The following is a 12,345-nucleotide window of genomic DNA, read 5'->3' as shown; positions in this document are numbered from 1 at the left end:
TGGTAAAATGTATCACTTTTCACTTCCTGCATTAAATTTCATCTGTTCCGTAGCTGACCATTTTACCTAAAACATCCTCCTCTTTTACAATCCTGCATGCACTCCGTACCAGTATTTTCTGCCCCTTAGGAAGTTTTGTATCCACATTGCTACTGGCCTTTGAATCCCATGGGCTTTAATCTTCTTGATAGCAGACCAGATCAGTGCTAACAAGTCCATTATGTGGTACTTTATCAAACACTTTCTCAAAGTCCATGTGGGGGGAGGTGATGGTGTAGTGGTATTGTCGCTGGACTAGTAATCCAGAGACCCAGGGTAATGTTCTGGGGACCCAGGTTCGAATCCTACTACAGAAGATGATGGAATTTGAATTCAGTAAAAATCTGGAATTAAAAGCCTAATAATGACCACGAATCAATTGTTGTAAAAACCCAGCCTACATGTGACTCCAGACCCACAGGAATGTGGTTGACTCTTAAATGCCCTCTGAACTAGGGGGCAACTAGGGATGGGTAATAAATGCTGGCCTGGACCAGCGACGCCCACATCCCATGAATGAATTAAAAAAATATAAGCAACAGCAACCATACTATCCTCACTAACCCTCTCCCTCAAACATGACTTTAAGAAATCTATACTGGCTTCTATTTATTATCCCACATTTTCCAAGCGAGAATTAATTTTGCTGCAGAAAATTGTCTCAAAGTTTCTGCATCACCGAAGTTAGGTTAACCGGTTACCTACTTTATCCCCCTCCCCTTTATAAACAGGGTGTAACATTTGCAGTCCTCCAGTTTCCTGGCAACATCCTTGTATCCCCAGATTGGAAGATTATGCCTGGATCCTCTGCAATTTTTATCTTTACTTTCCTGAGCAGCCTATGATGTATCCCATACAGACCTTTCTGCACTGTCATCTTCCCAATAGTAAATTATAACTCTGTATCACATCCAAACTGGAAGGGGCTGGGGGCATCAGTTGATAAAATTGCAAATGTAACAGCTCTATTCAAGACAGGGGACAGACAGAAAGCAGAAAACTGTAGGCCAGTTAGCCTAACATCTGTCATTGGGAAATTGTTAGAATCCATTATTAAGGAGGTAGTAGCAGGACATTTGGAAAATCATAATACAATCAGGAACACTCAATATGGTTTTATGAAAGGGAAATTCTGTTTGACAAATTTATTCGAGTTCTTTGAGGGTGTAACAAGCAGGGTGGTTAAAGGTGAACCCGTAGAGATGAAGTGTATTTGGATTTTTAAAAAATTTGTTTATGGGATGTGGGTGTCACCGGCTGGGCCAGCATTTATTACCCATCTCTAATTGCCCTTGAGAAGGTCGTGGTGAGCTGTCTTCTTGAACCACTACAGTCCATGTGGTGTAGGTACACCCACAGTGCTGTTAAGGAGGGAGTTCCAGGATTTTGACCCAGCGACAGTGAAGGAACGGCGATATATTTCCAAGTCAGAATGGTGTGTGACTTGGAGGGGAACTTCCAGGTGGTGGTGTTCCCATCTATCTGCCTTTGTCCTTGTCCTTCTAGATGGTAGTGGTCGTGGGTTTGGAAGCTGCTGTCGAAGCAGCCTTGGTGAATTCCTGCAGTGCATCTTGTAGATGGTACACACTGCTGCTACTGTGCGTCAATGAATGTTTAAGTTGGTGGATGGGGTGCAAATCAAGTGGGCTGCTTTGTCCTGGATGGTGTCAAGTTTCTTAAATATAAACATACAAATTAGGAGGAGTAGGCTATTCGGCAGCTGTACTCATCTGCACTCATCCAGGCAAGTGGGGAGTATTCCATCACGCTCCTGACTTGTACCTTGTAGATGGTAGACAGGCTTTGGGGAGTCAGGAGGTGAGTTACTCACTGCAGGATTCCCAGCCTCTGACCTGTTCTTATAGCCACAGTATTTATATGGCTAATCCAGTTCAGTTTCTGTCAATGGTAACCCCCAGGATGTTGATAGCAGGGAATTCAGTGATGGCAATGGTATTGAATGTCAAGCAGCGATAGTTAGATTCTCTCTTGTTGGAGATGGTCATTGCCTGACACATCTGCGGCGTGAATGTTACTATTTTCAAAAGGCGTTTGATAAGGTTCCACATAAAAGGTTACTACGCAAGTTAAGGGCTCATGGCGTTGATGGTGAATTTTAGCATGAATACAGGATTGGCTAACTACCAGGAGTTGGGATAAATGGGTCATTTTCAGGTTGGCAAAATGTAACTAGTGCAGTGTTACAGGGATCGGTGCTGGGGACTCAACTATTTACGATCTATGTAATGACTTAGATGAAGGGACCAACTGCATTGCAGCAAAAGTTTCTAATGATATAAAGAAAGATAGAAAAGCAAGTTCTGAGGAGGATGCAAAGAATCTGCAAAGGAGTGGGGTAGGCGGAAAGACCACAATGAGATCAACCGTGATCTTTCTGAATGGAGCAGGTTTGATGGGCCGAATGGTCTACTCCTGCTCCTATTTCTTATGCTCTTATAAGGACCACAAGGATGATTGTCTAATTTACATCCAGATTTCAGAGTGAACGCTGCAGGAATTTCTCCTCCTCTGTTACCATGGCAAGCATCTGAACAGACTACAGGCTCCCACTAACTGGCTGAAAATATTAATGGAGACTGAAGCCTCCGATGTGCCAATATACAGATTCCAAAGATCAGCAGTTTATAGAAACATCCTGACACAAAACCTCAGGAGGCTGCTGGAACTTAAGAGAGAGCAAGGTTTGGGGTTCCTGGATCAACCCCTTCATCACAAATTTAGCTGATGTGATATTCAGGAGACAGGATCAAGCCTTAGGATGCTGGGATCAATTGGGTCAAAAAATAAATCAGCCACCCCACAATGAGGATGTAAGTATCCCAGGGAGAGTCAGCATGTGGATCCCAAACCCTAGAAAGAGTCGGAGTGTGTGGAACAAAAATAGGAAATGCTGGAAAAACTCAGCAGATCTAACAGTACCTGTGGAGAGAGAAAAAGCAGAGTTAATGTTTCAAATCCGTATGATTCTTCTTCAGAGCTAAAGAGAAGTAAAATGTAAAACTCTTCTTTAGTTCAGGAGAAGAGTCATATGGATTCGAAACGTTAACTCTGTCTTTCTCTCCACAGATGCTGTCAGACCTGCTGAGTTTTTCCAGCATTTTCTGTTTTGGTTTCAGATTTCCAGCATCCGCAGTATTTTGATTTTATCAGAGTGTGTGGAATCCGTAGACTAGTGAGAGCCAGTCTGTGCATGCAACTGTACCCCAGTGAGAGTCAATGTGCGTGAGACCCGTACCCCAGTGCGAGTCAGTGTGTGGGACCCGTACCCCAGTGAGAGTCAGTGTGTGTGGGACCCGTACCCCAGTGAGAGTCAGTGTGTGTGGGACCCGTACCCCAGTGAGAGTCAGTGTGTGTGGGGCCCGTACCCCAGTGAGAGTTAGTGTGTGTGGGACCCGTACCCCAGTGAGAGTCAGTGTGTGTGGGGCCCGTACCCCAGTGAGAGTTAGTGTGTGTGGGACCTGTACCTCAGTGAGTCAGGGACAAAAATTCACAGGAGGAGCTGCCTGTGAAGTCAAGTGTAAGCAGCCTGGACTCAGAATTGGTCTGATATCAAGGGTGTTGGGAAGAATCTGCAACCCCATGATAAATATGGCCACACCTCCTGGCTGCACAAACGAGTCCCACAGTCCAACATCCATCACAAACAAAACTACAATTCCCAAATGCATTTTACCAATGCTGAAAGGTTACAATCTCTTCTCTAGATTATTGCTTTTCAATTAGACAGGAAATTAATCCACAGGTCTGAAATGGGGCATTTTAAATTCATCTTTCCTGGAACATTATCCTGGTATTTTGAAGGAGTAAATTCAGTTTAGAGAATGCGTAATAAAATTCAACGCAAAACCACTGCAAAATATTGTTACAGATTGATGGGCACTACTTGACGCTATCGTAGTTTGCCCACAGATACAGCAATCTGAGAAGGAAAAAGCCAGGCTGTTACTCATTGTGACCCTACTACACTAAAATTGGTTCAGACAGATGCCGGAAAGATAATTCACTGACATCTGTAACGGTGCTACACCTACCCAGCCAGACTGGAGCTGTATGAAAGGGCCAAGTGGTTGATAAACAAGTCTGTTAATTAACCCATTTCAGACGCAATCCATTGAAAAACAGTTGCTACGTGAAACACGGACATTTCCTGTCAACATTGCAGAACAAACAGCTGGGGCCTGAACTGTTTACCTGATCATTAATCAAACCAAACAATTTCCATCGTAACATATCCCTCAGCTGATGGGAACGCTGGGCCAGAGGTTTTTCAAAGCACAGATTCCGTACAGGTCAAAGGAAGCTCACTGCAGCCTGCTCCCTGTGCTCATTCTCTGTCACGTCGACAAAGATAATGGGGGAGGCAGTGCTGACCTGTCATACACGCCTCCTTGAGCAATCTCTCTCAGAATCCTCCACTCCAATCTTAAAAGGGCAATGTTGGGTCAAGTGCTCAGTGACCACACCCCCCAACCTCCGAATGTGCTTTGCAGCATCCAGAGTCACAGAAATGGAAGACACGGGATCATGGATCTGAATCTTTAATTCCCTTTCATCCTTCCCCTCTTTGCCTCTCTCACCCCCATCTCCCTCTCTGGCCCCACTCCACTCCCCCGGCCTCACCCCTCTCTCCCTGGCCCCAACAACATCCCCTTCCCAACCCTCCCTCCCCACCCCCCTCCTCTCTGTCCCCAACCCACCACCAGCTCTCTGGTCCCAACCCCTCTCCCCCCAGCCGCCCCTCCCTCTCTTCGATGTAACCCCCACAGATGCCGTCCATCGTTTCAGTGTTTACAGCATTTTTAGTTTAGCTTTTCGACATCCACCGATTACATCACACTGCTCTGTGCTACAAATGTCATTACTTTTTCCACAAAATAATCATAGGAGAATAAAAACTCAACAGACATTCGACAATAAACACAATCCAAACCAACAGGAAGCAGCAAAACTCTGTGGATGCCGAAAAGCTAAAAGAAAATTAAAACACTGTAAACACTTAAACGATGGACAGCATCTGTGGGGGTTACATCCAAGAGAGGGAGAGGTACTTGGGACCAGAGGGAGGGGGCCAGAGATGGCGAGGGGGGAGAGAGAAAGAGAGAGTGAACAGAGAAAGCTCAGAAAAAGACAGACTCAAGCACAGGAACAAGTGGATGTCTTTCAGCCCCTCAAGCCTGTTCTATTGTTCTATAGAATCATGGTCAGTCTGTACCTGATACTGTTACCCACAAATATCCAACAATCTCAGTCTCGAAAGCTCCAACTGATCCTTGGCATCCACAGCCTTTTTGGGAGCGAAAATTCCTGATTTCCTCTAACCTTTATGTGAAAGAAAGTTTCCTGAGACCACTCCTGATCAGCCTAACTCCAATTTCAGATTGTGTCACCCTGTTCTGAACAACCAGAGGAAATGGTCTTTACTCTGTCAAATCTTTTATCATTTGATCACCCTCCAATCTTCTAAACTTGAGAAGGACAAGCCAAGTTTATTCAACCTGTCCTGGAATGAATCACCTGGTTTGATTCGGCTGATTTTAATTGTGGTGAATCTGTGCTGCCTCCACTCCACGGCCAATATTGCTGAGCTGCAGTTCCTGAAGCTGATGGCTGTACTCAAGGTGGGGTCTGACCAAGGCGCTGTATAACAATCACTACCTTCCCCTTTCTAATCCAACTCCACAGAGAGATTACAGCCAATTTTAATTACTTCCTACAAATGTGCACTAGCTTCTGAGAATTTGCATAAATCAACCCCAAATCACTTTGCTCAGTTATAACTTCATGTCCCGCGCCATTCAGAAACTACAGAGATAGGGGAGAGAAACACAGACACAGGAAACAGGAAGAATGAAAGAGTAAAGAAAGCAAGAAACACAGACAACAGGAAGAAAGGAGAAGATACTTCAGTAAAAGTGGAAAATGAAGGTCTTGCACTTTGCCCACCTTACATTGTGCACTGTCTCTTACCCAGTCAGGAAGCGCAGCATTTACTGAGTAACTGACCTTCGGATTACTGTCATTTAGAAATTCTGTAGTAAATTCTGAACAAAATTTAATATCTGATCTTATATTAGAGAATTGCGTGGGGGGAAATGGTGTAGGTCATAGGAGTTGTAGTTTTACAGCAATGTGATTATTACACTGCACTACATGGTGTTATATCTGCTCTCTCCCTCTATTTGTTTTAATATCTTGAAGTTAATTGAAAGCAAAGCACAATCTAAGCTTGAGAGAGAAACAGCTTCTGTACAGATTGGCAGATCCTTGTAAATTGCTGCTCAGTGTCAAAAGTTACCAATGAAAATTCTGCTGTGTTTTTTCCCAATATTGTTTTAAAACTGCAATGCAATAATTTGAATGTGATCAACTTGTGAAATATGTTAATGTGAAACATTGAAATTCTTGCCAATGGCATCCACCTCCTGAACACAACTTCTTCTTTCTTATATGATTTGTATGTCAACAGTTATATAAAGGTCAAACCTTTGTCATACTTGTGTAGCTCACAGAAATTAGCAGCAAATCACAAGTGGACAGGAACATAATCAAATCCACTGGGAAGTTACTAACCACTTCGGAAAACTTCCAATCTTTCAAAATATTTGTTCCCAATGTCGGTGGCAAAACCAAGAGGCTGGAAGCCCATCTGAGCAAATGCAGTAGTGCAAAAACAGAAGGAGAGGCACTTCTGGTAACAGGGGCACAGACTGTTGATTATTGACCATAAACTCCAATACTCGCCACAGCTCTTCTAGTGACCAGCTGAGCATCAGGCAGACGCACTAAAATGGACACAGGCTTTGGCTAAGGCTGGCCCATCCCAATGGATGCAGCATCAGTCAAGTGAGCAAGTAGGAAATAGAGCACACACTCCAATGGATGTCTGTACTTAAGGGAGAGGACTGTGATGGGCTGATGCTTAAATACAGCAACGGTGAGGTTATATCTCAAATAGACAAGAATGTTACAAAAACGCTAGGCGATGTTAAGTACTGGATGATTAGACAGGTGGAGAGAGAAAGAGACTGAATCACAAGTGTTGAGATAGCAACAATACAACTAAGGGAAATGGACAGATACCACGTGACTAACAATGGCCATTCTCGGCTGGCAATGGGTTTTTGGTGCTGGTTGAGGTGTTCTTGCTGCTTCATTATCCCCTGACTGTACAGCAGCTGAGGTGCAGTGTGTTACTGGGTTTCCAACAGCCCCCTTAAATCAGCAGAAATAAAAACAGAAAATGCTGGAAAAACTCAGCAGGTCTGGCAGCATCTGTGGAGTGAGGAACAGAGTTAATGTTTCTTCTTCAGGGCTCCCCTACTCCTCACTCCAGCGCTGTGAACTCAATGCCCACCAGCTCTCACCGCACATCCTCAGTTACAGTTAGTAAATACACGACAGTCATCGGTAATAAGGACACAGGAAAACTAGTTGTCACAGACTCCTGCTCAGCAGCAAGAGCCAGTCACTGATGTTCACTGCTCGCTTCTCAGTCTGAATAACAAGCTGCTAGAACCTGACACACTCACTTCTGAAACTTTACCCCTTCCCCCCTCACCTGAGTGTCACAGAACATTAACCCCTCAAACAACATCACTAAAGCAGATTGTCTAGTCATTTTCGCATTGCTGCGTGTGGGATCTTGCTGAGTGCAAATTGATCACCGCTTTTCCTACATTGTACCAGTAACTACACTTCATTGGCTGCAAAATGTTTTTGGATATGTCAAGGTTGTGGGCGGTGTTATGGAATTGAAAGTCTTTCTTTCTTTACAGGTGTCCTTAAGCAGCAACAGTACAAAGATAAAGTCTCTAATTCGTGTTTCTGCACCCCTACCTCCACATGGTTGAACCCTCTCCACAACTCCCAACATGCAACCCCTTTCCCCACCCAGTTCACTCACCACTGCAATCCCTCACACTGCTCACCTGCCCACTGTATCCTCGCTTGTCTGTCCCCCCATCTCGGTCTTTTGACACAGGCACTTCCTAAAGTCACTCAGACCCTGAAAAAGACCTGCTAGTGAGTGAAGCTGATCTACACTCAATGTGCCACTTGCCTCATACACTGAGACTTTAGTGGGACTTGCTCAAGTATTTACAAATAACAAATTTCTCCCTGAAATGTAAATTCATTGTTCCATCGTCATCCTTTTATCAATCCCCAAGATGATTCCCTTGCCTAACAAGAATCTACCGCCTTAAAAATATTCGATGACCCCGCCCCCACCACCTTCTGAGGCAGAGAGCTCCAAAGTCGCACAACCCTCTGGGAGAAACTTTCTCCTCATCTCTGTCCTAAAAGGACAACCCCTAATTTTAAAACAATGCCCCCTAGTTCTGGACTCACCCACAAGAGGAAACATCCTTTCCACGTCCAGCTTGTCAAGACCTTCAGGATCTTATATATTTCAATCAAATCACCCCTCACTCTTCTAAACTCCAGTGGAAACAAGCCCAGTCTGTCCAACCTTTCCTCATAAGACAACCCACTCATTCCAGGTATTAACCTAGTAAACCTCCTCTGAACCACCTCCAATGCATTTACATCCTTCCTTCAATAAGGAGACCTGCACACAGTATTCAAGGTGCAGTCTCACCAATACCCTGTATAACTGAAGCATAACATCCTTACTTTTATGTTCAATCCCTCTCATAATAAATTATAAATAATTTAAAACCCTTCAATAATAAAACCTCGCATTCCATCAGCCTTCTTAATTACTTGCTGTACCTGCATCTAAGTTTTTGTGACTCGTGTGCTGGAACACGGAGATCCCTCTGCACCTCAGAATTATGCAGCTGGTCTCCATTTAAGGAATATTCTGCTTTTTTGTTCTTCCTGTCAAAGTGAACAACTTCACATTTTTCCACATTAAACTCCATTTGCCAGATCTTTGCCCACTCACTCAATCAATCTATCTATATCCATCTGCAACCTCATGTCCTCTTCACAACATACTTTCCTACCTTTGTGTCATCTGCAAATTTAGCTACTGTCTTCGCTCCCCTCATCTGTCATTGATGCAAATTGTAAAAAGTTGAGGCCCCAGTAGAGACAGACCCCTGCGGGACTCCACTCGTCACATCCTGCCAATCAGAAAAAGACCCATTTATGCATACACTCTGCTTCCTGCCAGCCAGCCAATCTTCTATCCATGCTAATATGTTACCCACTACACCATGACCTTTTAGTTTCCATAACAATCTTTGATGTGGCACCTTATTAAATGACTTCCGGAAATCCAAGTACACCACATCTACAGGTTCCACTGCGTGTGTGTGTTTGTGTGTGTGTCGGGTGGGGGAAGCAGTGTGTGTGTGGTGGGGGAGACAGTGTGTGTGCGTGGGTGGTGGGGGAGACTGTGTGTGTGTGTGTGTGTGTGTGTGTGTGTGTTCGGCGGGGGCTAGTGTGTGTGTGTGTATGGTGGAGAGTGTGTGTGTGGCGGCGACTGCGTGGGTGTGTGTGTCGGGTGAGGGCTAGTGTGTGTGTGTGTGTGGTGGAGAGTGTGTGTGTGTGTGTGTGTGTATGTGTGGCGGCGACTGCGTGTGTGTGTGTGTCGGGTGAGGGCAACAGTGTGTGTGTGTGTGTGTGTGTGTGTGAGTGTCGGGTGGAGGTGACTGCGTGTGTGTGTGTGTGTCTGATGTGGGCGACTGTGTGTGTGCGAGTGGTGGAGACTGTTTGTGTGTGTGTGTGTGTGTGCACGCACGCGTGGTGGAGACTGCGCGTGTGTTATGGAGACTGTGCGTTTGTGTGTGTGTGGTGGAGACTGTGCGTTTGTGTGTGTGTGGTGGAGACTGCGCGTTTGTGTGTGTGTGGTGGAGACTGCGTTTGTGTGTGTGTGGTGTAGACTGCGCGTGGGCGCGGTGGAGACTGTGTGTGTGTGTGTGTGTGTGTGTGTGTGGTGGAGACTGTGTGTGTGTGTGTGTGTGTGTGGTGGAGACTGTGTGTGTGTGTGTGTGTGTGTGTGTGTGGTGGAGACCGTGTGTGTGTGTGTGTGTGTGTGTGTATGGTGGAGACTGTGTGTGTGTGTGTGTGGTGGAGACTGTGTGTGTGTGTGTGTGTGTGTGTGTGTGGTGGAGACTGTGTGTGTGTGTGTGTGGTGGAGACTGTGTGTGTGTGTGTGTGTGGTGGAGACTGTGTGTGTGTGTGTGATGGAGACTGTGTGTGTGTGTGTGTGTGTGGTGGAGACTGTGTGTGTGTGTGTGTGTGGGGTGGAGACTGTGTGTGTGTGTGTGTGTGTGTGTGTGTGGTGGAGACTGTGTGTGTGTGTGTGTGTGTGTGGTGGAGACTGTGTGTGTGTGTGTATGGTGGAGACTGTGTGTGTGTGTGTGTGTGTGTCGGACGCGGGTGACTGTGTGTGTGTGTGTCAGACGCGGGTGACTGTGTGTGTGTCGGACGCGGGTGACTGTGTGTGTGTCGGACGCGGGTGACTGTGTGTGTGTCGGACGCGGGTGACTGTGTGTGTGTCGGACGCGGGTGACTGTGTGTGTGTCGGACGCGGGTGAATGTGTGTGTGTGTCGGACGCGGGTGACTGTGTGTGTGTGTCGGACGCGGGTGACTGTGTGTGTGTGTGTCGGACGCGGGTGACTGTGTGTGTGTGTCGGACGCGGGTGACTGTGTGTGTGTGTCGGACGCGGGTGACTGTGTGTGTGTGTGTGTGTGTGTGTGTCGGACGCGGGTGACTGTGTGTGTGTGTGTGTGTCGGACGCGGGTGACTGTGTGTGTGTGTCGGACGCGGGTGACTGTGTGTGTGTGTCGGACGCGGGTGACTGTGTGTGTGTGTCGGACGCGGGTGACTGTGTGTGTGTGTCGGACGCGGGTGACTGTGTGTGTGTGTCGGACGCGGGTGACTGTGTGTGTGTGTGTGTGTCGGACGCGGGTGACTGTGTGTGTGTGTGTGTCGGACGCGGGTGACTGTGTGTGTGTGTGTGTCGGACGCGGGTGACTGTGTGTCTGTGTCGGACGCGGGTGACTGTGTGTGTGTGTGTGTGTCGGACGCGGGTGACTGTGTGTGTGTCGGACGCGGGTGACTGTGTGTGTGTGTCGGACGCGGGTGACTGTGTGTGTGTGTCGGACGCGGGTGACTGTGTGCGTGTGTGTGTGTCGGACGCGGGTGACTGTGTGCGTGTGTGTGTGTCGGACGCGGGTGACTGTGTGTGTGTGTCGGACGCGGGTGACTGTGTGTGTGTGTCGGACGCGGGTGACTGTGTGTGTGTGTCGGACGCGGGTGACTGTGTGTGTGTGTGTGTGTCGGACGCGGGTGACTGTGTGTGTGTGTGTGTCGGACGCGGGTGACTGTGTGTGTGTGTGTGTCGGACGCGGGTGACTGTGTGTCTGTGTCGGACGCGGGTGACTGTGTGTGTGTGTGTGTGTCGGACGCGGGTGACTGTGTGTGTGTCGGACGCGGGTGACTGTGTGTGTGTGTCGGACGCGGGTGACTGTGTGTGTGTGTCGGACGCGGGTGACTGTGTGCGTGTGTGTGTGTCGGACGCGGGTGACTGTGTGCGTGTGTGTGTGTCGGACGCGGGTGACTGTGTGCGTGTGTGTGTGTCGGACGCGGGTGACTGTGTGTGTGTGTGTGTGTGTGTGTGTGTCGGACGCGGGTGACTGTGTGTGTGTGTGTGTGTGTGTGTGTGTCGGACGCGGGTGACTGCGTGTGTGTGTCGGACGCGGGTGACTGCGTGTGTGTGTCGGACGCGGGTGACTGCGTGTGTGTGTCGGACGCGGGTGACTGCGTGTGTGTGTCGGACGCGGGTGACTGCGTGTGTGTGTCGGACGCGGGTGACTGCGTGTGTGTGTCGGACGCGGGTGACTGCGTGTGTGTGTCGGACGCGGGTGACTGCGTGTGTGTGTCGGACGCGGGTGACTGCGTGTGTGTGTCGGACGCGGGTGACTGCGTGTGTGTGTCGGACGCGGGTGACTGCGTGTGTGTGTCGGACGCGGGTGACTGCGTGTGTGTGTCGGACGCGGGTGACTGCGTGTGTGTGTCGGACGCGGGTGACTGCGTGTGTGTGTCGGACGCGGGTGACTGCGTGTGTGTGTCGGACGCGGGTGACTGCGTGTGTGTGTCGGACGCGGGTGACTGCGTGTGTGTGTCGGACGCGGGTGACTGCGTGTGTGTGTCGGACGCGGGTGACTGCGTGTGTGTGTCGGACGCGGGTGACTGCGTGTGTGTGTCGGACGCGGGTGACTGCGTGTGTGTGTCGGACGCGGGTGACTGCGTGTGTGTGTCGGACGCGGGTGACTGCGTGTGTGTGTCGGACGCGGGTGACTGCGTGTGT

At 48.2% G+C, this 12,345-nt stretch overlaps 1 protein-coding gene across 2 annotated transcripts in view; it reads right to left on the bottom strand.

Moving 5' to 3' along the window:
• LOC144671657 (rho guanine nucleotide exchange factor 12-like) overlaps positions 1-12,345 on the bottom strand; it is a 113,517-nt gene that overhangs the window by 82,020 nt on the left and 19,152 nt on the right. The window lies entirely within an intron of this gene.

The sequence above is a fragment of the Cetorhinus maximus genome, chromosome 2 (genome assembly GCF_964194155.1).
Source record: "Cetorhinus maximus chromosome 2, sCetMax3.hap1.1, whole genome shotgun sequence".
In the NCBI taxonomy this organism is placed as follows: domain Eukaryota; kingdom Metazoa; phylum Chordata; class Chondrichthyes; order Lamniformes; family Cetorhinidae; genus Cetorhinus; species Cetorhinus maximus.
This window is presented reverse-complemented; position numbering and strand designations above follow the sequence as displayed.